The sequence below is a fragment of the Pleurodeles waltl genome, chromosome 5, assembly GCF_031143425.1.
Source record: "Pleurodeles waltl isolate 20211129_DDA chromosome 5, aPleWal1.hap1.20221129, whole genome shotgun sequence".
Taxonomy (NCBI): domain Eukaryota; kingdom Metazoa; phylum Chordata; class Amphibia; order Caudata; family Salamandridae; genus Pleurodeles; species Pleurodeles waltl.
In genome coordinates, this window is record NC_090444.1 from 909,051,918 (window position 1) to 909,078,945 (window position 27,028).

Below are 27,028 nucleotides of genomic sequence, written 5' to 3' on the forward strand. Positions count from 1 at the left end.
GTTTTGGGCCTTATTATGTTGCAGGCACCTGGGCCACCCACACAAGTGAGGTATCATTTTTATCGGGAGACTTGGGGGAACGCTGGGTGGAAGGAAATTTGTGGCTCCTATAAGATTCCAGAACTTTCTGCCACAGAAATGTGAGGAACATGTGTTTTTTTAGCCAAATTTTGAGGTTTGCAAAGGATTCTGGGTAACAGAACCTGGTCCGAGCCCCGCAAGTCACCCCTCCTTGGATTCCCCTAGGTCTCTAGTTTTCAGAAATGCACTGGTTTGGTAGGTTTCCCTAGGCGCCGGGTGAGCTACAGGCCAAAATCCGCAGGTAGGCACTGTTTTCTCCCAAAATTGTGGATGTGTCCACGTTGCGCTTTGGGGTGTTTCCTGTCGCAGGCGCTAGGCCTACCCACGCAAGTGAGGTATCATTTTTATCGGGAGACTTGGGGGAACGCTGGGTGGAAGGAAATTTGTAGCTCCTCTCAGATTCCAGAACTTTCTGCCACAGAAATGTGAGGAACATGTGTTTTTTTAGCCAAATTTTGAGGTTTGCAAAGGATTCTGGGTAACAGAACCTGGTCCGAGCCCCGCAAGTCACCCCTCCTTGGATCCCCCTAGGTCTCTAGTTTTCAGAAATGCACAGGTTTGGTAGGTTTCCCTAGGTGGCGGCTGAGATAGAGGCCAAAATCTACAGGTAGTCACTTTGCTAAAAACAGCTCTGTTTTCTGTGATATGTCCACGTTGTGTTTTGGGGCATATCCTGTCGCGGGCGCTAGGCCTACCCACACAAGTGAGGTATCATTTTTATCGGGAGATGTGGGGGAACGCTGGGTGGAAGGAAATTTGTGGCTCCTCTCAGATTCCAGAACTTTCTGCCACAGAAATGTGAGGAACATGTGTTATTTTAGCCAAATTTTGAGGTTTGCAAAGGATTCTGGGTAACAGAACCTGGTCCGAGCCCCGCAAGTCACCCCTCCTTGGATTCCCCTAGGTCTCTAGTTTTCAGAAATGCACAGGTTTGGTAGGTTTCCCTAGGTGGCGGCTGAGCTAGAGGCCAAAATCTACAGGTAGGCACTTCGCAAAAAACACCTCTGTTTTTTTCCAAAATTTAGGATGTGTCCACGTTGCGCTTTGGGGTGTTTCCTGTCGCCGGCGCTAGGCCTACCCACGCAAGTGAGGTATCATTTTTATCGGGAGACTTGGGGGAACGCTGGGTGGAAGGAAATTTGTAGCTCCTCTCAGATTCCAGAACTTTCTGCCACAGAAATGTGAGGAACATGTGTTTTTTTAGCCAAATTTTGAGGTTTGCAAAGGATTCTGGGTAACAGAACCTGGTCCGAGCCCCGCAAGTCACCCCTCCTTGGATCCCCCTAGGTCTCTAGTTTTCAGAAATGCACAGGTTTGGTAGGTTTCCCTAGGTGGCGGCTGAGCTAGAGGCCAAAATCTACAGGTAGTCACTTTGCTAAAAACAGCTCTGTTTTCTGTGATATGTCCACGTTGTGTTTTGGGGCATATCCTGTCGCGGGCGCTAGGCCTACCCACACAAGTGAGGTATCATTTTTATCGGGAGACGTGGGGGAACGCTGGGTGGAAGGAAATTTGTAGCTCCTCTCAGATTCCAGAACTTTCTGCCACAGAAATGTGAGGAACATGTGTTATTTTAGCCAAATTTTGAGGTTTGCAAAGGATTCTGGGTAACAGAACCTGGTCCGAGCCCCGCAAGTCACCCCTCCTTGGATTCCCCTAGGTCTCTAGTTTTCAGAAATGCACAGGTTTGGTAGGTTTCCCTAGGTGGCGGCTGAGCTAGAGGCCAAAATCTACAGGTAGGCACTTCGCAAAAAACACCTCTGTTTTTTTCCAAAATTTAGGATGTGTCCACGTTGCGCTTTGGGGTGTTTCCTGTCGCCGGCGCTAGGCCTACCCACGCAAGTGAGGTATCATTTTTATCGGGAGACTTGGGGGAACGCTGGGTGGAAGGAAATTTGTAGCTCCTCTCAGATTCCAGAACTTTCTGCCACAGAAATGTGAGGGACATGTGTTTTTTTAGCCAAATTTTGAGGTTTGCAAAGGATTCTGGGTAACAGAACCTGGTCCGAGCCCCGCAAGTCACCCCTCCTTGGATCCCCCTAGGTCTCTAGTTTTCAGAAATGCACAGGTTTGGTAGGTTTCCCTAGGTGGCGGCTGAGCTAGAGGCCAAAATCTACAGGTAGTCACTTTGCTAAAAACAGCTCTGTTTTCTGTGATATGTCCACGTTGTGTTTTGGGGCATATCCTGTCGCGGGCGCTAGGCCTACCCACACAAGTGAGGTATCATTTTTATCGGGAGACGTGGGGGAACGCTGGGTGGAAGGAAATTTGTAGCTCCTCTCAGATTCCAGAACTTTCTGCCACAGAAATGTGAGGAACATGTGTTATTTTAGCCAAATTTTGAGGTTTGCAAAGGATTCTGGGTAACAGAACCTGGTCCGAGCCCCGCAAGTCACCCCTCCTTGGATTCCCCTAGGTCTCTAGTTTTCAGAAATGCACAGGTTTTGTAGGTTTCCCTAGGTGGCGGCTGAGCTAGAGGCCAAAATCTACAGGTAGGCACTTCGCAAAAAACACCTCTGTTTTTTTCCAAAATTTAGGATGTGTCCACGTTGCGCTTTGGGGTGTTTCCTGTCGCCGGCGCTAGGCCTACCCACGCAAGTGAGGTATCATTTTTATCGGGAGACTTGGGGGAACGCTGGGTGGAAGGAAATTTGTAGCTCCTCTCAGATTCCAGAACTTTCTGCCACAGAAATGTGAGGGACATGTGTTTTTTTAGCCAAATTTTGAGGTTTGCAAAGGATTCTGGGTAACAGAACCTGGTCCGAGCCCCGCAAGTCACCCCTCCTTGGATCCCCCTAGGTCTCTAGTTTTCAGAAATGCACAGGTTTGGTAGGTTTCCCTAGGTGGCGGCTGAGCTAGAGGCCAAAATCTACAGGTAGTCACTTTGCTAAAAACAGCTCTGTTTTCTGTGATATGTCCACGTTGTGTTTTGGGGCATATCCTGTCGCGGGCGCTAGGCCTACCCACACAAGTGAGGTATCATTTTTATCGGGAGACGTGGGGGAACGCTGGGTGGAAGGAAATTTGTGGCTCCTCTCAGATTCCAGAACTTTCTGCCACAGAAATGTGAGGAACATGTGTTTTTTTAGCCAAATTTTGAGGTTTGCAAAGGATTCTGGGTAACAGAACCTGGTCCGAGCCCCGCAAGTCACCCCTCCTTGGATCCCCCTAGGTCTCTAGTTTTCAGAAATGCACAGGTTTGGTAGGTTTCCCTAGGTGGCGGCTGAGCTAGAGGCCAAAATCTACAGGTAGGCACTTCGCAAAAAACACCTCTGTTTTTTTCCAAAATTTAGGATGTGTCCACGTTGCACTTTGGGGTGTTTCCTGTCGCCGGCGCTAGGCCTACCTACGCAAGTGAGGTATCATTTTTATCGGGAGACTTGGGGGAACACTGGGTGGAAGGAAATTTGTAGCTCCTCTCAGATTCCAGAACTTTCTGCCACAGAAATGTGAGGAACATGTGTTTTTTTAGCCAAATTTTGAGGTTTGCAAAGGATTCTGGGTAACAGAACCTGGTCCGAGCCCCGCAAGTCACCCCTCCTTGGATCCCCCTAGGTCTCTAGTTTTCAGAAATGCACAGGTTTGGTAGGTTTCCCTAGGTGGCGGCTGAGCTAGAGGCCAAAATCTACAGGTAGTCACTTTGCTAAAAACAGCTCTGTTTTCTGTGATATGTCCACGTTGTGTTTTGGGGCATATCCTGTCGCGGGCGCTAGGCCTACCCACACAAGTGAGGTATCATTTTTATCGGGAGACGTGGGGGAACGCTGGGTGGAAGGAAATTTGTGGCTCCTCTCAGATTCCAGAACTTTCTGCCACAGAAATGTGAGGAACATGTGTTTTTTTAGCCAAATTTTGAGGTTTGCAAAGGATTCTGGGTAACAGAACCTGGTCCGAGCCCCGCAAGTCACCCCTCCTTGGATCCCCCTAGGTCTCTAGTTTTCAGAAATGCACAGGTTTGGTAGGTTTCCCTAGGTGGCGGCTGAGCTAGAGGCCAAAATCTATAGGTCGTCACTTTGCTAAAAACAGCTCTGTTTTCTGTGATATGTCCACGTTGTGTTTAGGGGCATATCCTGTCGCGGGCGCTAGGCCTACCCACACAAGTGAGGTATCATTTTTATCGGGAGACGTGGGGGAACGCTGGGTGGAAGGAAATTTGTAGCTCCTCTCAGATTCCAGAACTTTCTGCCACAGAAATGTGAGGAACATGTGTTTTTTTAGCCAAATTTTGAGGTTTGCAAAGGATTCTGGGTAACAGAACCTGGTCCGAGCCCCGCAAGTCACCCCTCCTTGGATCCCCCTAGGTCTCTAGTTGTCAGAAATGCACAGGTTTGGTAGGTTTCCCTAGGTGGCGGCTGAGCTAGAGGCCAAAATCTACAGGTAGTCACTTTGCTAAAAACAGCTCTGTTTTCTGTGATATGTCCACGTTGTGTTTTGGGGCATATCCTGTCGCGGGCGCTAGGCCCACCCACACAAGTGAGGTATCATTTTTATGGGGAGACGTGGGGGAACGCTGGGTGGAAGGAAATTTGTAGCTCCTCTCAGATTCCAGAACTTTCTGCCACAGAAATGTGAGGAACATGTGTTTTTTTAGCCAAATTTTGAGGTTTGCAAAGGATTCTGGGTAACAGAACCTGGTCCGAGCCCCGCAAGTCACCCCTCCTTGGATTCCCCTAGGTCTCTAGTTTTCAGAAATGCACAGGTTTGGTAGGTTTCCCTAGGTGCCGGCTGAGCTAGAGGCCAAAATCTACAGGTAGGCACTTCGCAAAAAACACCTCTGTTTTTTTCCAAAATTTAGGATGTGTCCACGTTGCGCTTTGGGGTGTTTCCTGTCGCCGGCGCTAGGCCTACCCACGCAAGTGAGGTATCATTTTTATCGGGAGACTTGGGGGAACACTGGGTGGAAGGAAATTTGTAGCTCCTCTCAGATTCCAGAACTTTCTGCCACAGAAATGTGAGGAACATGTGTTTTTTTTAGCCAAATTTTGAGGTTTGCAAAGGATTCTGGGCAACAGACCCTCGTCCGAGCCACACAAGTCACCCCTCCTTGGATTCCCCTAGGTCTCTAGTTTTCAGAAATGCATAGGTTTGGTAGGTTTCCCTAGGTGGCGGCTGAGCTAGAGGCCAAAATCTACAGGTAGTCACTTTGCTAAAAACAGCTCTGTTTTCTGTGATATGTCCACGTTGTGTTTTGGGGCATATCCTGTCGCGGGCGCTAGGCCTACCCACACAAGTGAGGTATCATTTTTATCGGGAGACGTGGGGGAACGCTGGGTGGAAGGAAATTTGTGGCTCCTCTCAGATTCCAGAACTTTCTGCCACAGAAATGTGAGGAACATGTGTTTTTTTAGCCAAATTTTGAGGTTTGCAAAGGATTCTGGGTAACAGAACCTGGTCCGAGCCCCGCAAGTCACCCCTCCTTGGATCCCCCTAGGTCTCTAGTTTTCAGAAATGCACATGTTTGGTAGGTTTCCCTAGGTGGCGGCTGAGCTAGAGGCCAAAATCTACAGGTAGTCACTTTGCTAAAAACAGCTCTGTTTTCTGTGATATGTCCACGTTGTGTTTTGGGGCATATCCTGTCGCGGGCGCTAGGCCTACCCACACAAGTGAGGTATCATTTTTATCGGGATACGTGGGGGAACGCTAGGTGGAAGGAAATTTGTGGCTCCTCTCAGATTCCAGAACTTTCTGCCACAGAAATGTGAGGAACATGTGTTATTTTAGCCAAATTTTGAGGTTTGCAAAGGATTCTGGGTAACCGAACCTGGTCCGAGCCACACAAGTCACCCCTCCTTGGATTCCCCTAGGTCTCTAGCTTTCAGAAATGCACAGGTTTGGTAGGTTTCCCTAGGTGGCGGCTGAGCTAGAGGCCAAAATCTACAGGTAGTCACTATGCTAAAAACAGCTCTGTTTTCTGTGATGTGTCCAGGTTGTGTTTTGGGACATATCCTATCGCGGGCGCTAGGCCTACCCACACAAGTGAGGTATCATTTTTATCGGGAGACGTGGGGGAATGCTGGGTGGAAGGAAATTTGTCGCTCCTCTCAGATTCCAGAACTTTCTGCCACAGAAATGTGAGGAACATGTGTTTTTTTAGCCAAATTTTGAGGTTTGCAAAGGATTCTGGGTAACAGAACCTGGTCCGAGCCACACAAGTCACCCCTCCTTGGATTCCCCTAGGTCTCTAGTTTTTAGAAATGCACAGGTTTGGTAGGTTTCCCTTGGTGCCGGCTGAGCTAGAGGCCAAAATCTACAGGTAGTCACTTTGCTAAAAACAGCTCTGTTTTCTGTGATGTGTCCACGTTGTGTTTTGGGGCATATCCTGTCGCGGGCGCTAGGCCTACCCAAACAAGTGAGGTATCATTTTTATCGGGAGACTTGGGGGAACATAGAATAGCAAAACAAGTGTTATTGCCCCTTGTCTTTCTCTACATTTATTCCTTCCAAATATAGGGGTGTGTGTAAAAAAGACATCTATTTGAGAAATTCCATGTAATTCACGTGCTACTATGGTCACCCCGGAATTCAGAGATGTGCAAATAACCACTGCTCCTCAACACCTTATCTTGTGCCCTTTTTGGAAATGCAAAGGTTTTCTTGATAGCTATTTTTTACTCCTTATATTTCAGCAAATGAATTACTGTATACCCGGTATAGAATGAAAACGCACTGCAGGGTGCAGCTCATTTATTGGCTCTGGGTTCCTCGGGTTCTTGATGAACCTACAAACCCTATATATCCCCGCAACCAGAGGAGTCCAGCAGACGTAACGGTATATTGCTTTCGATAATCTGACATTGCAGGGAAAAGTTACAGAGTAAAAAGTAGAGAAAAATTTATGTTTTTTTCACCTCAATTTCAATATTTTTCTTTTTCAGCTGTTATTTTCTGTAGGAAACCCTTGTAGGATCTACACAAATGACCCCTTGCTGAATTCAGAATTTTGTCTACTTTTCAGAAATGTTTAGGTTTCTGGGATCCAGCATTGGTTTCATGACCATTCCGGTCACTGACTGGAAGGAGGCTGAAAGCACAAAAAATTGCACAAATGGGGTATGCCCCAGTAAAATGCCAAAATTATGTTGAAAAATTGGGTTTTCGGATTCAAGTCTGCCTGTTCCTGAAAGCTGGGAAGCTGCTGAGTTTAGCACCGCAAACCCTTTGTTGATGCCATTTTCAGGGGAAAAACCACAAGCCTTCTTCTGCAGCCCCTTTTTCCAATTTTTTTGAAAAAAACGAAATTTTCACTGTATTTTGGCCAATTTCTTGGCCTCCTTCAGGGGAACCCACAAAGTCTGGGTACCTTTAGAATCGCTAGGATGTTGGAAAAAAAGGACGCAAATTTGGCTTGGTTAGCTTATGTGGACAAAAAGTTATGAGGGCCTAAGCGCGAACTGCCCCAAATAGGCAAAAAAAGGCCTGGCACAGGAGGGGGAAAAGGCCTGGCAGCGAAGTGGTTAAAGGATCGAGGCCTGCCCCTTTACGATCCCATTTGCAATACAAGGTCCAAAAATTATAGGTAAGTACACACGCCAATGGCAACTATGTTCTTTAGGGAATTCTACATTTTAACTGCCGAGGTTGCCTTGGGTTTCGGGCTATGTTTTCACCTTTTAAGCGGTTCAGTCGTGCAGCTGATTCCACTTTAGGCCAATTAAGTAGATGAATTAGCCACGGAATTTCCTTGGGCTTTTTTCTCTGCTTTGCAGCCACAAAGTTGAAAGGATAACTCATCGTCTTATTCTGATGTAAATTTTATTCTCGCCACTAGAAGACAGTGTTGCTTCATCTACGAATGTATTTTCCCTTTTCAGTTATGCCCATCCAGTAACCCTATTCACGTAAATGGCAAACATCTATCTATCTATCTACCTATCTACCTACCTACCTATCTATCTATCTATCTATCTATCTATCTATCTATCTATCATGTTTGTGAATTAATACCAAATCAAAACTGAAAACCCCTGAAAATTTTAATTTATGTTTAACTTGCCCACCAGCTATGCAAACTATACGACAGTGCTTTTTATCTCACTATTGATATGACAGATGCAATTGTTAGCACTATTTCTGCATATGTCAAGCTAAAGCGCTATTTGATTGATCAGGAGCAGTGTTTATCCCTTGAGAATTGTATTGCTCCTTAACTCGACCTGTTCGACAATTTCAAATGCAAATTTGCGATGTAATAGAAAAACACGATAGGCTTTATAATCAGGGGTGGGCACACCATATGTAATTTGCTGTAGTGTAATCACACTAAATTACAACAAAATTATGCAAGTTTTTCAGAATTATACGAGGATCAAAACTTTGCATTGATCACTATTTTCTTTTTGCTCAAAATGCACTCTCACATCTACAATAAACCCGAGGATGCATTTTGTGCTATGGAAGTAGCGCTACATGCAACAGAACACGAACAGCAGCCCGCAGCTGCTCACACTCTGTTCCTGGGGTGTTGTGTTAAGCATTTTCCCCCAAACTTCTTCAAATTACGCAAGCATGTGTAATCACATATTTTTTGGTAATTTCGAGCCACAAGAGTACCAGAATACTACCAAAATGTTTCCAATTACTCTGGTGTCATTTTCACCCAGGTCTATTTACAATGAAAAGGAAACAAGACTTTAAAATGAAACCACGGAGATTTATTAAAGGTTCAAATCTTTGCAGAATGCAATTATATGGTCAGCATTAATCAATCTTTATTTTCGAGCAAAGAATAGCATGGTGCACCTAATAAAATGCAATGTTTGAAATAGCAGAACAAAGTATAGTCCAGTTGAAATGATTAATGATTAAAAACCCTACATCACAAATACTAGTGTTAGATATGAACTTAAAGATGAGATCATATATCATATTACCCTTCACAAAACGAAACAGTCAACTACGTGTGTAGGATTTATTGGTCTGCTTATTTATTATTGTTTAATTAAATTGTGCTTTCAGGCTATGTTACATATGGGATAGATATTATGAGATCATAAACAGTGCATTTGGTGTGCGAGGTATGGTTTGTATGCCTCTTATGTGAGTTATGAGTTGCAGAGCTAGCCAGAAATGTCAAATTTCAGTTTTCGCCGGTCTGGAACTGTTTCAGTCATTCATGGCCGCAGCAAACAATGGCCCGACCCTAAATGTTTTCCTGGTTTGGCTGTCCACCCTTCCAGAACAAACTCACCCTGCCCCTGCCATTACCTCTGTCCACATTTCACCACAGGCTTGCCAACAAAGATGGGAAAAATGCATGCATTTCTCATGGCTGAGTGTTGCAGGGGTCTGTGTAATTTTCATTCTCCCAGAGTCTCAGACCGTTCCACCTGTCGCAGACACACTAGGAATGTAGCTAACACCTGGAGAGGGAAGAATGTGGCATGCACAGCAGGAAATACAGGGAAGGTTTTTTCCCCAGGATTCCCAGTCTGAGATTGGCAGTCTGGTGGCCAAATGTTTAGGGTTCTCTGCGATACATGCTGCTGTGACACAAAGAGGAGACCTGGGCCTATTTCCATGGCCGAGCCTGAAGGCAGTCTGCACCATAAAGCTGATCAACCGAAGGTCTAAGGGGGCAGGCAAGGATCCTATTGCAGGCCAGAGGTGCCAGGGAACAGCAACAGCAATCTTCAGCCCTCAAAAGGTGCTGAACATAAAAGTAAGTCATTGGCTGCCTATTTACTTCCAAGAATACAACTTAAAGGTCATTTGTGACCAAATATTGAATGGGCAGGTACCCATGCTGGATGGGTGGAAGGAGAAAAGATGGTTGTGAAGCCTAGTCACCAGGAGAGCAGAGTACTTGGCCATCAGGCAATAGTATTGGCATTTCTGAAGCACCTTCTTTGGCCACAGGAGGCCCTACAAGGCACAAAGTGATACGTTTCAAGTGTGAGATGGGGAAATGAAAGATGGACTGCTGGATGAACAGAAATTTATAAGAAGCCTTAACAGTCAAGCTACTCTTTTGTAAAAAGTCATAGCAAAAGATTCATGTTTAGTTACTGAGGGCCTCATTTACAAGAACAGACGCATTGCTGCTTTCTGGCAGCAATGCTTCAAAATAACTTATGCATTGCTACATCATGTTTAAATGCCATGGATGTGCTGTATTTACGATACGGCTCACCATGGATGTAAAGTCCGAAATGCATCAAAAAATGCATCCATGGCTGTGAGTTGCAGCTGAAACTGATGCATCGGGAACAAAAGTGATGTTAAGGCAGGTTTGACGCATGTGAAACGACTCAAGCCACCTTGGCGTCCCTTTTCAGTGCATGATGCATCAAAAACGTCACGGCAGCTGTCATCCCAGAGGCCACGAGAAACAACCAGACCTACAGGGTAATTACCAACAAGGGGCATTATGGGCAAAAATTAATGTTGTGTCGTTCAGCTAGCTATGTCCCAGCACTCCACTGCACTGGATGGAGGGTAAAGGGTAGGAATCTGGCACATGTCGAGCTAAACATCTTATAAATGTAAGTCACAATGCCCTGTTACATGTTGCACAGCTCAGCCCAGCTCCATCAAGTTTCTCCCTTCCATGTGTGAAGTGCAGCACCAGTCCAGGTCCATCTTTGTATACTGGCACATTTAGTGGAATGAACAACATGAGTCACCAGAACTACAAGTCCCGCAATACAAAGTAAAAACATGGACAGGGACAACACATCATGCATGGACACTTGAACCATGCCCAACCTGATGGTGACAATGCAGGCTACCTTGCATCTTGAGGCCACTGTGTCTTACTTGGGCCCATGCACACAAATCTGGACTGTAAAGCAACCAAATGGGCTTGTCAGAGGAGAACGGCACTGGATATGAATTCCGCTATATATCACCTTCCTTTAATTAGTACTCCAGGTTTAGAACCATATTTACAGTATATTGGATGGATACTTTGGAATCTAGGTTTTATTTGACTAGATTAAGCATTAATAAAGTTCATTACCTAATTTCCTTTCCAGCTATTGGTACTTAGTTTTTACATTTCACATCTTACCTATGTGATGGTGTCTTGTCCCAAACGACGGTTCAAATAATGCTTTTCTGTAGGTTATACAGTTCCTTACAAACTAAATTTTTAAAGCCAGTCCTTATTAGTAAGGATTTTAAATCACATAAGGAAGGTATGAGGTATTTACAAAGTTGAGCTTCATTGGAATTGTGTGTTTTTGTGCTTAGTTACATTAGGAGTGCTATTCCAATTAGGAAGAGGTAATGGTCAAATTAAACATCAGTGGATGTCTTTGTAATTCTCTTTGTAGTAATGTAAATCGATCGTTGTTAATAAGTTTTATGTGAAATGTGTATTTGTTTTTATTGTGTTTTTATGGTCTTATACTGAATAAAGAATTTTTGAGTTTAAGTAAAATGCTAATTCATAATACAAACAAAAATGAACTGGGGAGGGGCAGCAAGTTGGAGGGAGCCCTTCATTTGTTCTGCAATGCGGTCCACAGACTGCTGCAATACCCGGACTATTGCCATTAGTGTGTCCACCTGCTTTTCTAAGCCAGCCAGCCTCAGCTTGAGTTCTGGGTTGTCCTTCAGGGCCTGCTTCTTCAACTCAGACTGTTGCCCTGGTGTAGTGGTGACAGCCTGTGGTGCAACTGCCGGCTATACTATAAATGGTCCTGGAACTGTTCCCAGATCGCCTGCATGGGTCATCTCCAAACCTGGCCTGGTGCTTGTTCTACCTAGCACTTTCTGTCCCCAAGGTGGTGCCTTCCAGGTCCTTGCTACCTTACATTCCTCATGCTTCCTCCCCATGCGCTGGAAGTCCTTGCCAACATTCCAGATGTGGGTTTGCCTTTCTAGGTGGATCCAGTAGGCCTTCTCCTGTTCTGGGGTCATGATGTCTGTTAGAGAGAAAGGTCATATGTATCACACCAGCTTATGTTGTTCAAGTTGTCATGAATTATATGCATGAATTAGTAGTAGCAGCACAAGTGGCATGTCCAACTTAAAATAGGCATCTATGGAACAAATCATGAGTAACCGTCATGAGAAGCATGTACTACTCCTAAAGTTATAATGCAAAAGTGTTCATATCTTGGTCTTGTTGCTACATGAAATGGCTGTGTCTGGCCTATTAAATGTATACACATGTGAATATTAAGACAGATTCAGAAAAATGATTTTACTTATGCATGGAATGGTACACATTGTCCATCTAGGCACTCCGTGGGGATTGTCATGCAGCATGCAAGATGGTATTTTCAATGGCTAATCAGCTATGTGAAATTAGTAATGTGTAGCTAGTAGACATATTGTGCTCAGCAATGCTTCATAGTTATGGCAAATACACAAGCCCACACACATTGCACCACAGAATTATTCTTTTCGTGATTCAGAACTCAGCGGATGGAATACTCCTTCACAACCATGACAGATATCCCGTCTGCCAAAATCTAAATTTCCTTCTGTCCTATGGGATTTAGATTTCAGTGGATGGGAAATCCGTCACCATTTTGATGGAGTAATCCGTCCACCAGGTTCTAAATCAGGCCCTTTGTGCCACATAGCTGTAACATAGAGGGTGTGCAGCTACCTACCCCCAAATCAACAGACCTGTTGGAGACTTCTTCAATATTGATTCATGGATGTTAGAATAGGGGTCTCTATGTGGTAGAGGTAAACACCTTTGCCTAAGTAGGGACCACAATCCTAGTCAGAGTAAGTCACACACAATCCAAAATATCCTGTGCCCATCCTCTGGAAGCTTGGCACTGAGAATTCAGGCTTAACTTAGAAGGCAATGTGTAAAGTATTGGTGCAATAAATCATAAAGTAACACAGTGAAAAAACACCAAAAAAATACACCACACAGGATTACATAAATAGATAATATTTATCTGAATAAAATAAGGTCAAAACGACAAAGATGAAATAAGCATCAGTTGAAATATCACTTTTGAAATGTTTAAAGGAGTCTTAATCCTTAAAAATAAACAGTTGTCTCTTTGTTACACACAGTACCTGATTTGCGTAAAAATAAATGATGCACGGAGACTGCAGAGGAGGAGATGCATGGGAAAATAAGGTGTACGTCAGATTTTCTGGAGCGGCACAGATGATGCGTTGATTCTTTCCAGTGCAAGGGGTTTGCGTCATTTTTCGGCATGCAGTCTTGGTTCTTCCCTGTGTTGCAGGGTATTTTGATGCCCAGGGACTATGCAGAGAAAATCCTTGACATGCTGGGGGTAGACATGAGTGATGCTGCATCAATCCGGTTGGCGATGTGTCTAATTTTCCATCGCAAGGCAGGCGCTGCATCAAATTTCCACTCAGGAAGTCAGGCTGCATCGTTCAGGTCGGCTGTGTGGCAATTTCTCGGTCGCAATGCAGGCTTTGCATCAATTCCGGCAGATGGTGCATCGATTTTCGACACACAAATTTCCCAAAGAGATTATGGCCCTCATTACAACCCTAGCAGTAAATCCCTCTGACCGCCGTGCTGACGGCCTCCAACATACCGTGTCCGAGGCGGAAATCCGTAAGGGTATTATGGCCACACTGAGAATCCCGCCACTATACAGACACCCACACAAGTCCGCCACACCAAAGGTCAGTGATAAACTGGCGACAGCAAAACTCACACCGTTACGCCAACAGGAATACACCCACAGTATCACAACCCATGAATCAATGCAGTGGACATTCAACCGAGGTAATCCTTTGGTGGTACACACCGCCGTGCTCAAAATACACACACACTTACAAAGCTACACCACATTGGACAATTCAAAATACACACTCCTGACACACATACACACACCACACCCACACACCACCATCAAACACACACCCACATTACCCACAACCCTTTACAATGAAAAATGTTGAAGAAGCAGAGAGAGAGAAAAGCAAAGACCACACCAGCATCCAGAGGCACAGAACACCATCACTCACACACCATCCATGCACATCACACCACACACCCCAACACATCACCCCACACATCACATCAACCATCACCTCACACATCACTCACACCACATCATGGCACCTCAAAGACACCCCACGTTTTCTGAGGAGGAGCTCAGGGTTATGGTGGAGGAAATCATCCGGGTAGAGCCACAGCTATTCGGATCACAGGTGCAGCAGACATCCATTGCAAGGAAGATGGAGCTGTGGTGGAGAATTGTCGACAGGGTCTATGCAGTGGGACAGCATCCAAGAACAAGGAATGACGTCAAGAAGAGGTGGAACGACCTACGGGGGAAGGTGCATTCCGTGGTATCCAGACACCAGCTGGCCGTACAGAGGACTGGCGGTGGACCCCCACCTCCTCCCCCACAACTAACAACATGGAAGGAACAAGTCTTGGTGATCATGCATCCTGAGGGCCTCGCAGGAGTAGCAGGAGGACTGGACTCTGGTAAGTCATATCTTTACTATTATATCTCCCCCACCCTACCTGCATGCCATCACAAACTCCTACCCTCACCCTCACTCCCATGACTCCACCATCTCCCACACACCCTACCATCACACCCCACCACTCCCACAACCAAGCCCTGCATGCAACAACAATGCATGGACACCCATCAAAGACATGCATGGACACCCATCACCAAAGCATGTCCATTAGAGAGACTCCCTCAGGGCACACAATCACCATTCACACAAGGGCCAAGGCGATAGTGCAAGCACAGTAATAGAGGAAAACACACCCATTGCACAAGATGGCACACACAGATAAAATAACAATGCATTTACACCCCAATTTTGAGGTTTGCAAAGGATTCTGGGCAACAGACCCTCGTCCGAGCCACACAAGTCACCCCTCCTTGGATTCCCCTAGGTCTCTAGTTTTCAGAAATGCATAGGTTTGGTAGGTTTCCCTAGGTGGCGGCTGAGCTAGAGGCCAAAATCTACAGGTAGTCACTTTGCTAAAAACAGCTCTGTTTTCTGTGATATGTCCACGTTGTGTTTTGGGGCATATCCTGTCGCGGGCGCTAGGCCTACCCACACAAGTGAGGTATCATTTTTATCGGGAGACGTGGGGGAACGCTGGGTGGAAGGAAATTTGTGGCTCCTCTCAGATTCCAGAACTTTCTGCCACAGAAATGTGAGGAACATGTGTTTTTTTAGCCAAATTTTGAGGTTTGCAAAGGATTCTGGGTAACAGAACCTGGTCCGAGCCCCGCAAGTCACCCCTCCTTGGATCCCCCTAGGTCTCTAGTTTTCAGAAATGCACATGTTTGGTAGGTTTCCCTAGGTGGCGGCTGAGCTAGAGGCCAAAATCTACAGGTAGTCACTTTGCTAAAAACAGCTCTGTTTTCTGTGATATGTCCACGTTGTGTTTTGGGGCATATCCTGTCGCGGGCGCTAGGCCTACCCACACAAGTGAGGTATCATTTTTATCGGGATACGTGGGGGAACGCTAGGTGGAAGGAAATTTGTGGCTCCTCTCAGATTCCAGAACTTTCTGCCACAGAAATGTGAGGAACATGTGTTTTTTTAGCCAAATTTTGAGGTTTGCAAAGGATTCTGGGTAACCGAACCTGGTCCGAGCCACACAAGTCACCCCTCCTTGGATTCCCCTAGGTCTCTAGTTTTCAGAAATGCACAGGTTTGGTAGGTTTCCCTAGGTGGCGGCTGAGCTAGAGGCCAAAATCTACAGGTAGTCACTATGCTAAAAACAGCTCTGTTTTCTGTGATGTGTCCAGGTTGTGTTTTGGGGCATATCCTATCGCGGGCGCTAGGCCTACCCACACAAGTGAGGTATCATTTTTATCGGGAGACGTGGGGGAATGCTGGGTGGAAGGAAATTTGTCGCTCCTCTCAGATTCCAGAACTTTCTGCCACAGAAATGTGAGGAACATGTGTTTTTTTAGCCAAATTTTGAGGTTTGCAAAGGATTCTGGGTAACAGAACCTGGTCCGAGCCACACAAGTCACCCCTCCTTGGATTCCCCTAGGTCTCTAGTTTTCAGAAATGCACAGGTTTGGTAGGTTTCCCTTGGTGCCGGCTGAGCTAGAGGCCAAAATCTACAGGTAGTCACTTTGCTAAAAACAGCTCTGTTTTCTGTGATGTGTCCACGTTGTGTTTTGGGGCATATCCTGTCGCGGGCGCTAGGCCTACCCAAACAAGTGAGGTATCATTTTTATCGGGAGACTTGGGGGAACATAGAATAGCAAAACAAGTGTTATTGCCCCTTGTCTTTCTCTACATTTATTCCTTCCAAATATAGGGGTGTGTGTAAAAAAGACATCTATTTGAGAAATTCCATGTAATTCACATGCTACTATGGTCACCCCGGAATTCAGAGATGTGCAAATAACCACTGCTCCTCAACACCTTATCTTGTGCCCTTTTTGGAAATGCAAAGGTTTTCTTGATAGCTATTTTTTACTCCTTATATTTCAGCAAATGAATTACTGTATACCCGGTATAGAATGAAAACGCACTGCAGGGTGCAGCTCATTTATTGGCTCTGGGTTCCTCGGGTTCTTGATGAACCTACAAACCCTATATATCCCCGCAACCAGAGGAGTCCAGCAGACGTAACGGTATATTGCTTTCGATAATCTGACATTGCAGGGAAAAGTTACAGAGTAAAAAGTAGAGAAAAATTTATGTTTTTTTCACCTCAATTTCAATATTTTTCTTTTTCAGCTGTTATTTTCTGTAGGAAACCCTTGTAGGATCTACACAAATGACCCCTTGCTGAATTCAGAATTTTGTCTACTTTTCAGAAATGTTTAGGTTTCTGGGATCCAGCATTGGTTTCATGACCATTCCGGTCACTGACTGGAAGGAGGCTGAAAGCACAAAAAATTGCACAAATGGGGTATGCCCCAGTAAAATGCCAAAATTATGTTGAAAAATTGGGTTTTCGGATTCAAGTCTGCCTGTTCCTGAAAGCTGGGAAGCTGCTGAGTTTAGCACCGCAAACCCTTTGTTGATGCCATTTTCAGGGGAAAAACCACAAGCCTTCTTCTGCAGCCCCTTTTTCCAATTTTTTTGAAAAAAACGAAATTTTCACTGTATTTTGGCCAATTTCTTGGCCTCCTTCAGGGGAACCCACAAAGTCTGGGTACCTTTAGAATCGCTAGGATGTTGGAAAAAAAGGACGCAAATTTGGCTTGGTTAGCTTATGTGGACAAAAAGTTATGAGGGCCTAAGCGCGAACTGCCCCAAATAGGCAAAAAAAGGCCTGGCACAGGAGGGGGAAAAGGCCTGGCAGCGAAGTGGTTAAAGGATCGAGGCCTGCCCCTTTACGATCCCATTTGCAATACAAGGTCCAAAAATTATAGGTAAGTACACACGCCAATGGCAACTATGTTCTTTAGGGAATTCTACATTTTAACTGCCGAGGTTGCCTTGGGTTTCGGGCTATGTTTTCACCTTTTAAGCGGTTCAGTCGTGCAGCTGATTCCACTTTAGGCCAATTAAGTAGATGAATTAGCCACGGAATTTCCTTGGGCTTTTTTCTCTGCTTTGCAGCCACAAAGTTGAAAGGATAACTCATCGTCTTATTCTGATGTAAATTTTATTCTCGCCACTAGAAGACAGTGTTGCTTCATCTACGAATGTATTTTCCCTTTTCAGTTATGCCCATCCAGTAACCCTATTCACGTAAATGGCAAACATCTATCTATCTATCTACCTATCTACCTACCTATCTATCTATCTATCTATCTATCTATCTATCTATCTATCTATCTATCTATCTATCTATCTATCTATCTATCATGTTTGTGAATTAATACCAAATCAAAACTGAAAACCCCTGAAAATTTTAATTTATGTTTAACTTGCCCACCAGCTATGCAAACTATACGACAGTGCTTTTTATCTCACTATTGATATGACAGATGCAATTGTTAGCACTATTTCTGCATATGTCAAGCTAAAGCGCTATTTGATTGATCAGGAGCAGTGTTTATCCCTTGAGAATTGTATTGCTCCTTAACTCGACCTGTTCGACAATTTCAAATGCAAATTTGCGATGTAATAGAAAAACACGATAGGCTTTATAATCAGGGGTGGGCACACCATATGTAATTTGCTGTAGTGTAATCACACTAAATTACAACAAAATTATGCAAGTTTTTCAGAATTATACGAGGATCAAAACTTTGCATTGATCACTATTTTCTTTTTGCTCAAAATGCACTCTCACATCTACAATAAACCCGAGGATGCATTTTGTGCTATGGAAGTAGCGCTACATGCAACAGAACACGAACAGCAGCCCGCAGCTGCTCACACTCTGTTCCTGGGGTGTTGTGTTAAGCATTTTCCCCCAAACTTCTTCAAATTACGCAAGCATGTGTAATCACATATTTTTGGGTAATTTCGAGCCACAAGAGTACCAGAATACTACCAAAATGTTTCCAATTACTCTGGTGTCATTTTCACCCAGGTCTATTTACAATGAAAAGGAAACAAGACTTTAAAATGAAACCACGGAGATTTATTAAAGGTTCAAATCTTTGCAGAATGCAATTATATGGTCAGCATTAATCAATCTTTATTTTCGAGCAAAGAATAGCATGGTGCACCTAATAAAATGCAATGTTTGAAATAGCAGAACAAAGTATAGTCCAGTTGAAATGATTAATGATTAAAAACCCTACATCACAAATACTAGTGTTAGATATGAACTTAAAGATGAGATCATATATCATATTACCCTTCACAAAACGAAACAGTCAACTACGTGTGTAGGATTTATTGGTCTGCTTATTTATTATTGTTTAATTAAATTGTGCTTTCAGGCTATGTTACATATGGGATAGATATTATGAGATCATAAACAGTGCATTTGGTGTGCGAGGTATGGTTTGTATGCCTCTTATGTGAGTTATGAGTTGCAGAGCTAGCCAGAAATGTCAAATTTCAGTTTTCGCCGGTCTGGAACTGTTTCAGTCATTCATGGCCGCAGCAAACAATGGCCCGACCCTAAATGTTTTCCTGGTTTGGCTGTCCACCCCTCCAGAACAAACTCACCCTGCCCCTGCCATTACCTCTGTCCACATTTCACCACAGGCTTGCCAACAAAGATGGGAAAAATGCATGCATTTCTCATGGCTGAGTGTTGCAGGAGTCTGTGTAATTTTCATTCTCCCAGAGTCTCAGACCGTTCCACCTGTCGCAGACACACTAGGAATGTAGCTAACACCTGGAGAGGGAAGAATGTGGCATGCACAGCAGGAAATACAGGGAAGGTTTTTTCCCCAGGATTCCCAGTCTGAGATTGGCAGTCTGGTGGCCAAATGTTTAGGGTTCTCTGCGATACATGCTGCTGTGACACAAAGAGGAGACCTGGGCCTATTTCCATGGCCGAGCCTGAAGGCAGTCTGCACCATAAAGCTGATCAACCGAAGGTCTAAGGGGGCAGGCAAGGATCCTATTGCAGGCCAGAGGTGCCAGGGAACAGCAACAGCAATCTTCAGCCCTCAAAAGGTGCTGAACATAAAAGTAAGTCATTGGCTGCCTATTTACTTCCAAGAATACAACTTAAAGGTCATTTGTGACCAAATATTGAATGGGCAGGTACCCATGCTGGATGGGTGGAAGGAGAAAAGATGGTTGTGAAGCCTAGTCACCAGGAGAGCAGAGTACTTGGCCATCAGGCAATAGTATTGGCATTTCTGAAGCACCTTCTTTGGCCACAGGAGGCCCTACAAGGCACAAAGTGATACGTTTCAAGTGTGAGATGGGGAAATGAAAGATGGACTGCTGGATGAACAGAAATTTATAAGAAGCCTTAACAGTCAAGCTACTCTTTTGTAAAAAGTCATAGCAAAAGATTCATGTTTAGTTACTGAGGGCCTCATTTACAAGAACAGACGCATTGCTGCTTTCTGGCAGCAATGCTTCAAAATAACTTATGCATTGCTACATCATGTTTAAATGCCATGGATGTGCTGTATTTACGATACGGCTCACCATGGATGTAAAGTCCGAAATGCATCAAAAAATGCATCCATGGCTGTGAGTTGCAGCTGAAACTGATGCATCGGGAACAAAAGTGATGTTAAGGCAGGTTTGACGCATGTGAAACGACTCAAGCCACCTTGGCGTCCCTTTTCAGTGCATGATGCATCAAAAACGTCACGGCAGCTGTCATCCCAGAGGCCACGAGAAACAACCAGACCTACAGGGTAATTACCAACAAGGGGCATTATGGGCAAAAATTAATGTTGTGTCGTTCAGCTAGCTATGTCCCAGCACTCCACTGCACTGGATGGAGGGTAAAGGGTAGGAATCTGGCACATGTCGAGCTAAACATCTTATAAATGTAAGTCACAATGCCCTGTTACATGTTGCACAGCTCAGCCCAGCTCCATCAAGTTTCTCCCTTCCATGTGTGAAGTGCAGCACCAGTCCAGGTCCATCTTTGTATACTGGCACATTTAGTGGAATGAACAACATGAGTCACCAGAACTACAAGTCCCGCAATACAAAGTAAAAACATGGACAGGAACAACACATCATGCATGGACACTTGAACCATGCCCAACCTGATGGTGACAATGCAGGCTACCTTGCATCTTGAGGCCACTGTGTCTTACTTGGGCCCATGCACACAAATCTGGACTGTAAAGCAACCAAATGGGCTTGTCAGAGGAGAACGGCACTGGATATGAATTCCGCTATATATCACCTTCCTTTAATTAGTACTCCAGGTTTAGAACCATATTTACAGTATATTGGATGGATACTTTGGAATCTAGGTTTTATTTGACTAGATTAAGCATTAATAAAGTTCATTACCTAATTTCCTTTCCAGCTATTGGTACTTAGTTTTTACATTTCACATCTTACCTATGTGATGGTGTCTTGTCCCAAACGACGGTTCAAATAATGCTTTTCTGTAGGTTATACAGTTCCTTACAAACTAAATTTTTAAAGCCAGTCCTTATTAGTAAGGATTTTAAATCACATAAGGAAGGTATGAGGTATTTACAAAGTTGAGCTTCATTGGAATTGTGTGTTTTTGTGCTTAGTTACATTAGGAGTGCTATTCCAATTAGGAAGAGGTAATGGTCAAATTAAACATCAGTGGATGTCTTTGTAATTCTCTTTGTAGTAATGTAAATCGATCGTTGTTAATAAGTTTTATGTGAAATGTGTATTTGTTTTTATTGTGTTTTTATGGTCTTATACTGAATAAAGAATTTTTGAGTTTAAGTAAAATGCTAATTCATAATACAAACAAAAATGAACTGGGGAGGGGCAGCAAGTTGGAGGGAGCCCTTCATTTGTTCTGCAATGCGGTCCACAGACTGCTGCAATACCCGGACTATTGCCATTAGTGTGTCCACCTGCTTTTCTAAGCCAGCCAGCCTCAGCTTGAGTTCTGGGTTGTCCTTCAGGGCCTGCTTCTTCAACTCAGACTGTTGCCCTGGTGTAGTGGTGACAGCCTGTGGTGCAACTGCCGGCTATACTATAAATGGTCCTGGAACTGTTCCCAGATCGCCTGCATGGGTCATCTCCAAACCTGGCCTGGTGCTTGTTCTACCTAGCACTTTCTGTCCCCAAGGTGGTGCCTTCCAGGTCCTTGCTACCTTACATTCCTCATGCTTCCTCCCCATGCGCTGGAAGTCCTTGCCAACATTCCAGATGTGGGTTTGCCTTTCTAGGTGGATCCAGTAGGCCTTCTCCTGTTCTGGGGTCATGATGTCTGTTAGAGAGAAAGGTCATATGTATCACACCAGCTTATGTTGTTCAAGTTGTCATGAATTATATGCATGAATTAGTAGTAGCAGCACAAGTGGCATGTCCAACTTAAAATAGGCATCTATGGAACAAATCATGAGTAACCGTCATGAGAAGCATGTACTACTCCTAAAGTTATAATGCAAAAGTGTTCATATCTTGGTCTTGTTGCTACATGAAATGGCTGTGTCTGGCCTATTAAATGTATACACATGTGAATATTAAGACAGATTCAGAAAAATGATTTTACTTATGCATGGAATGGTACACATTGTCCATCTAGGCACTCCGTGGGGATTGTCATGCAGCATGCAAGATGGTATTTTCAATGGCTAATCAGCTATGTGAAATTAGTAATGTGTAGCTAGTAGACATATTGTGCTCAGCAATGCTTCATAGTTATGGCAAATACACAAGCCCACACACATTGCACCACAGAATTATTCTTTTCGTGATTCAGAACTCAGCGGATGGAATACTCCTTCACAACCATGACAGATATCCCGTCTGCCAAAATCTAAATTTCCTTCTGTCCTATGGGATTTAGATTTCAGTGGATGGGAAATCCGTCACCATTTTGATGGAGTAATCCGTCCACCAGGTTCTAAATCAGGCCCTTTGTGCCACATAGCTGTAACATAGAGGGTGTGCAGCTACCTACCCCCAAATCAACAGACCTGTTGGAGACTTCTTCAATATTGATTCATGGATGTTAGAATAGGGGTCTCTATGTGGTAGAGGTAAACACCTTTGCCTAAGTAGGGACCACAATCCTAGTCAGAGTAAGTCACACACAATCCAAAATATCCTGTGCCCATCCTCTGGAAGCTTGGCACTGAGAATTCAGGCTTAACTTAGAAGGCAATGTGTAAAGTATTGGTGCAATAAATCATAAAGTAACACAGTGAAAAAACACCAAAAAAATACACCACACAGGATTACATAAATAGATAATATTTATCTGAATAAAATAAGGTCAAAACGACAAAGATGAAATAAGCATCAGTTGAAATATCACTTTTGAAATGTTTAAAGGAGTCTTAATCCTTAAAAATAAACAGTTGTCTCTTTGTTACACACAGTACCTGATTTGCGTAAAAATAAATGATGCACGGAGACTGCAGAGGAGGAGATGCATGGGAAAATAAGGTGTACGTCAGATTTTCTGGAGCGGCACAGATGATGCGTTGATTCTTTCCAGTGCAAGGGGTTTTCGTCATTTTTCGGCATGCAGTCTTGGTTCTTCCCTGTGTTGCAGGGTATTTTGATGCCCAGGGACTATGCAGAGAAAATCCTTGACATGCTGGGGGTAGACATGAGTGATGCTGCATCAATCCGGTTGGCGATGTGTCTAATTTTCCATCGCAAGGCAGGCGCTGCATCAAATTTCCACTCAGGAAGTCAGGCTGCATCGTTCAGGTCGGCTGTGTGGCAATTTCTCGGTCGCAATGCAGGCTTTGCATCAATTCCGGCAGATGGTGCATCGATTTTCGACACACAAATTTCCCAAAGAGATTATGGCCCTCATTACAACCCTAGCGGTAAATCCCTCTGACCGCCGTGCTGACGGCCTCCAACATACCGTGTCCGAGGCGGAAATCCGTAAGGGTATTATGGCCACACTGAGAATCCCGCCACTATACAGACACCCACACAAGTCCGCCACACCAAAGGTCAGTGATAAACTGGCGACAGCAAAACTCACACCGTTACGCCAACAGGAATACGCCCACAGTATCACAACCCATGAATCAATGCAGTGGACATTCAACCGAGGTAATCCTTTGGTGGTACACACCGCCGTGCTCAAAATACACACACACTTACAAAGCTACACCACATTGGACAATTCAAAATACACACTCCTGACACACATACACACACCACACCCACACACCACCATCAAACACACACCCACATTACCCACAACCCTTTACAATGAAAAATGTTGAAGAAGCAGAGAGAGAGAAAAGCAAAGACCACACCAGCATCCAGAGGCACAGAACACCATCACTCACACACCATCCATGCACATCACACCACACACCCCAACACATCACCCCACACATCACATCAACCATCACCTCACACATCACTCACACCACATCATGGCACCTCAAAGACACCCCACGTTTTCTGAGGAGGAGCTCAGGGTTATGGTGGAGGAAATCATCCGGGTAGAGCCACAGCTATTCGGATCACAGGTGCAGCAGACATCCATTGCAAGGAAGATGGAGCTGTGGCGGAGAATTGTCGACAGGGTCTATGCAGTGGGACAGCATCCAAGAACAAGGAATGACGTCAAGAAGAGGTGGAACGACCTACGGGGGAAGGTGCATTCCGTGGTATCCAGACACCAGCTGGCCGTACAGAGGACTGGCGGTGGACCCCCACCTCCTCCCCCACAACTAACAACATGGAAGGAACAAGTCTTGGTGATCATGCATCCTGAGGGCCTCGCAGGAGTAGCAGGAGGACTGGACTCTGGTAAGTCATATCTTTACTATTATATCTCCCCCACCCTACCTGCATGCCATCACAAACTCCTACCCTCACCCTCACTCCCATGACTCCACCATCTCCCACACACCCTACCATCACACCCCACCACTCCCACAACCAAGCCCTGCATGCAACAACAATGCATGGACACCCATCAAAGACATGCATGGACACCCATCACCAAAGCATGTCCATTAGAGAGACTCCCTCAGGGCACACAATCACCATTCACACAAGGGCCAAGGCGATAGTGCAAGCACAGTAATAGAGGAAAACACACCCATTGCACAAGATGGCACACACAGATAAAATAACAATGCATTTACACCCCAACAGGACCCCCAACCCAACATCATCGGACAAGAGGTGCCAGCCATATCCATTCCCCCCACAGAAGAGGCCCACAGTGACAACAGCATCTCTGCACGCCTGGATCAAGAGGACCATCCTGGCCCATCTGGGACCTCTGAACAGTCGGTTCCCCTGCCACAGTCCCAAGCCACCACAGATCCTCCCCCCTCCGGAAACACCACCACAGCACCAACCCAGTGGGCCCATGCCACTGTCCCCAGGACACGTCAATCAGCAGTGTGTCTACCACTACAGGAACCCCAGGCAACCCCACTAACACAGGACGATCAGGGACCTGGGGTCAGTGGCAGTGGGCACACGGTTCAGGGGACGGAGGCACAGGACTACAGGGAAGCTGGGAGGACTGCTGTGTGACAGGGGAGGACAGGCCCAAGGAACCGACCCTCCACGAGGCACTATCAAACATCATGAGAGCATACCACCATTCCCAGGAGACCATGGGCACGGTACTGGCCAAGTTCAGGAGACCCAGCGGCTGCAGGAGGGACACTACATGGGGATCAGGGAGGACCCCGCCAACATATACACCATCCTGGTCACCATAGCAGGGGTGCTGGCTGACATAGGCAAGACCATGAGGGAGGTAGTGGCACAACAAAGGGCCCCTGGCACTAGCCAAATTGAGGAACAGCCCTCCACCTCCGCCAGCGCTAGTGGACAGGGGGCCCGCCACAGGAAAAACAGCCCACCAGCACCCCACCCCCTGCAGAAGGAGAACCACCCCGCAAATGGTCCCTGCGATCCAGGCAGAAGACAGAGAGCATTGCCAAGACCCCCGCCAGAAAATAGGACCCTCCTGATTGTCACTCTTCTGTCCCATTATGTCACCCTGTCCACCTTGAACTGCCATTACTCCCCTTCCTATGTCCCATTGGACAATGCACCTGTGATACCAAGAGACTGGACTCTACTATGGACCATCTGCCACCATCACCCCAGCCCCTTCCACATACACCTATACACATTCGCCCCTAAATAAACACCCTTGAATCACAAAGCAATCTGGAGTCAGTCTGATCTTTCACAAATGTATTATAACAACATCGCCAACAAATATAAAGGTCAATGTTCATTTGCTCATACCAATGTATGACAGTTGTTGGGCAGCAGTTCATATAGCAGAATGCAGAATGAGGTACCCAGATCTGAAAAATTGAAAGCTAAAGTGAACTGTCACTGTCCATAGACAGAGGTGAAGAGGCTGACTTATACAATATCCTAAAGTATTCTGAAATGTGAGCAGCAGTTACAGTCTCTTACCTGTGTGCGACTGGAAGTACTGCATGATGATGTTCGTTCAGTTGTCAATATCTTCTTCCTCTGCCTCCTCTTCCTCACTGTCCACAGGCTCCACCGCTGCCACAAGACCATCATCAGGCCTATCCTCCTGCAGAAAAGGCACCTGGTGTCGCATTGCCAGGTTGTGCAACATGCAGCATGCCACGATTATCTGGCACACCTTCTTCGGTGAGTAGTATGGGGAGCCACCTGTTAGATGGAGGCCCCGGACTCTGGCCTTCAGGAGGCCGAACGTCCTCTCAATAATACGCCTAGTTCGCCCATGTGCCTCATTGTAGAGTTCCTCTGCCCTTGTCCTTCCATTCCTCACTGGGGTCAGTAGCCATGAGAGGTTGAGGTAACCAGAGTCACCTGCAAATGTCGAGGGATAACTTTTAGACACACACTAACCCTTAGGGACTACCCCATACCCAGACACCTACTCATACTGTGTGGGGACCTTGGGCTCACCTATTAGCCACACCCGGTGCCTCTGGAGTTTGCCCATCACATAAGGGATACTGCTATTCCTCAAAATGTAGGCGTCATGCACAGAGCCAGGATACTTGCCATTCACATGAGAGATGCACTGGCCCGCCAAACCCACCATCTGCACATTCATCGAATGGTAGCTTTTTCAATTTCTGTACACTTGTTCATTTCTGCGGGGGGACAAATGCCACATGTGTACCATCAATGGCACCAGTGATGTTGGGGATATGTTCCAGGGCATAAAAGTCCACTTTCACTGTGAGCAAATCGTCCAACTGGGGAAACACGAAGTAGCTGTGCATGTGTTTCAGCAGGGCAGACAACACTCTGGTCAACACATTAGAAAACATTGGCTGAGACATCCCAGATGCCATGGCCACTGTAGTTTGAAAGGAGCCACTTGCCAGGAAAAGGAGCACTGACAGGACCTGCACTAGAGGGGGGATTCCTGTGGGATGGTGGATAGCTGACATCAGGTCTGGCTCCAATTGGGCACACAGGTCTTGGATTGTGGCACGATCAAGTCTGTAGGTGATAATGATGTGTCTGTCTTCCATTGTCGACAGGTCCACCAGGGGTCTGGACACCAGAGGATGACGCCATCTCATCATTTGCC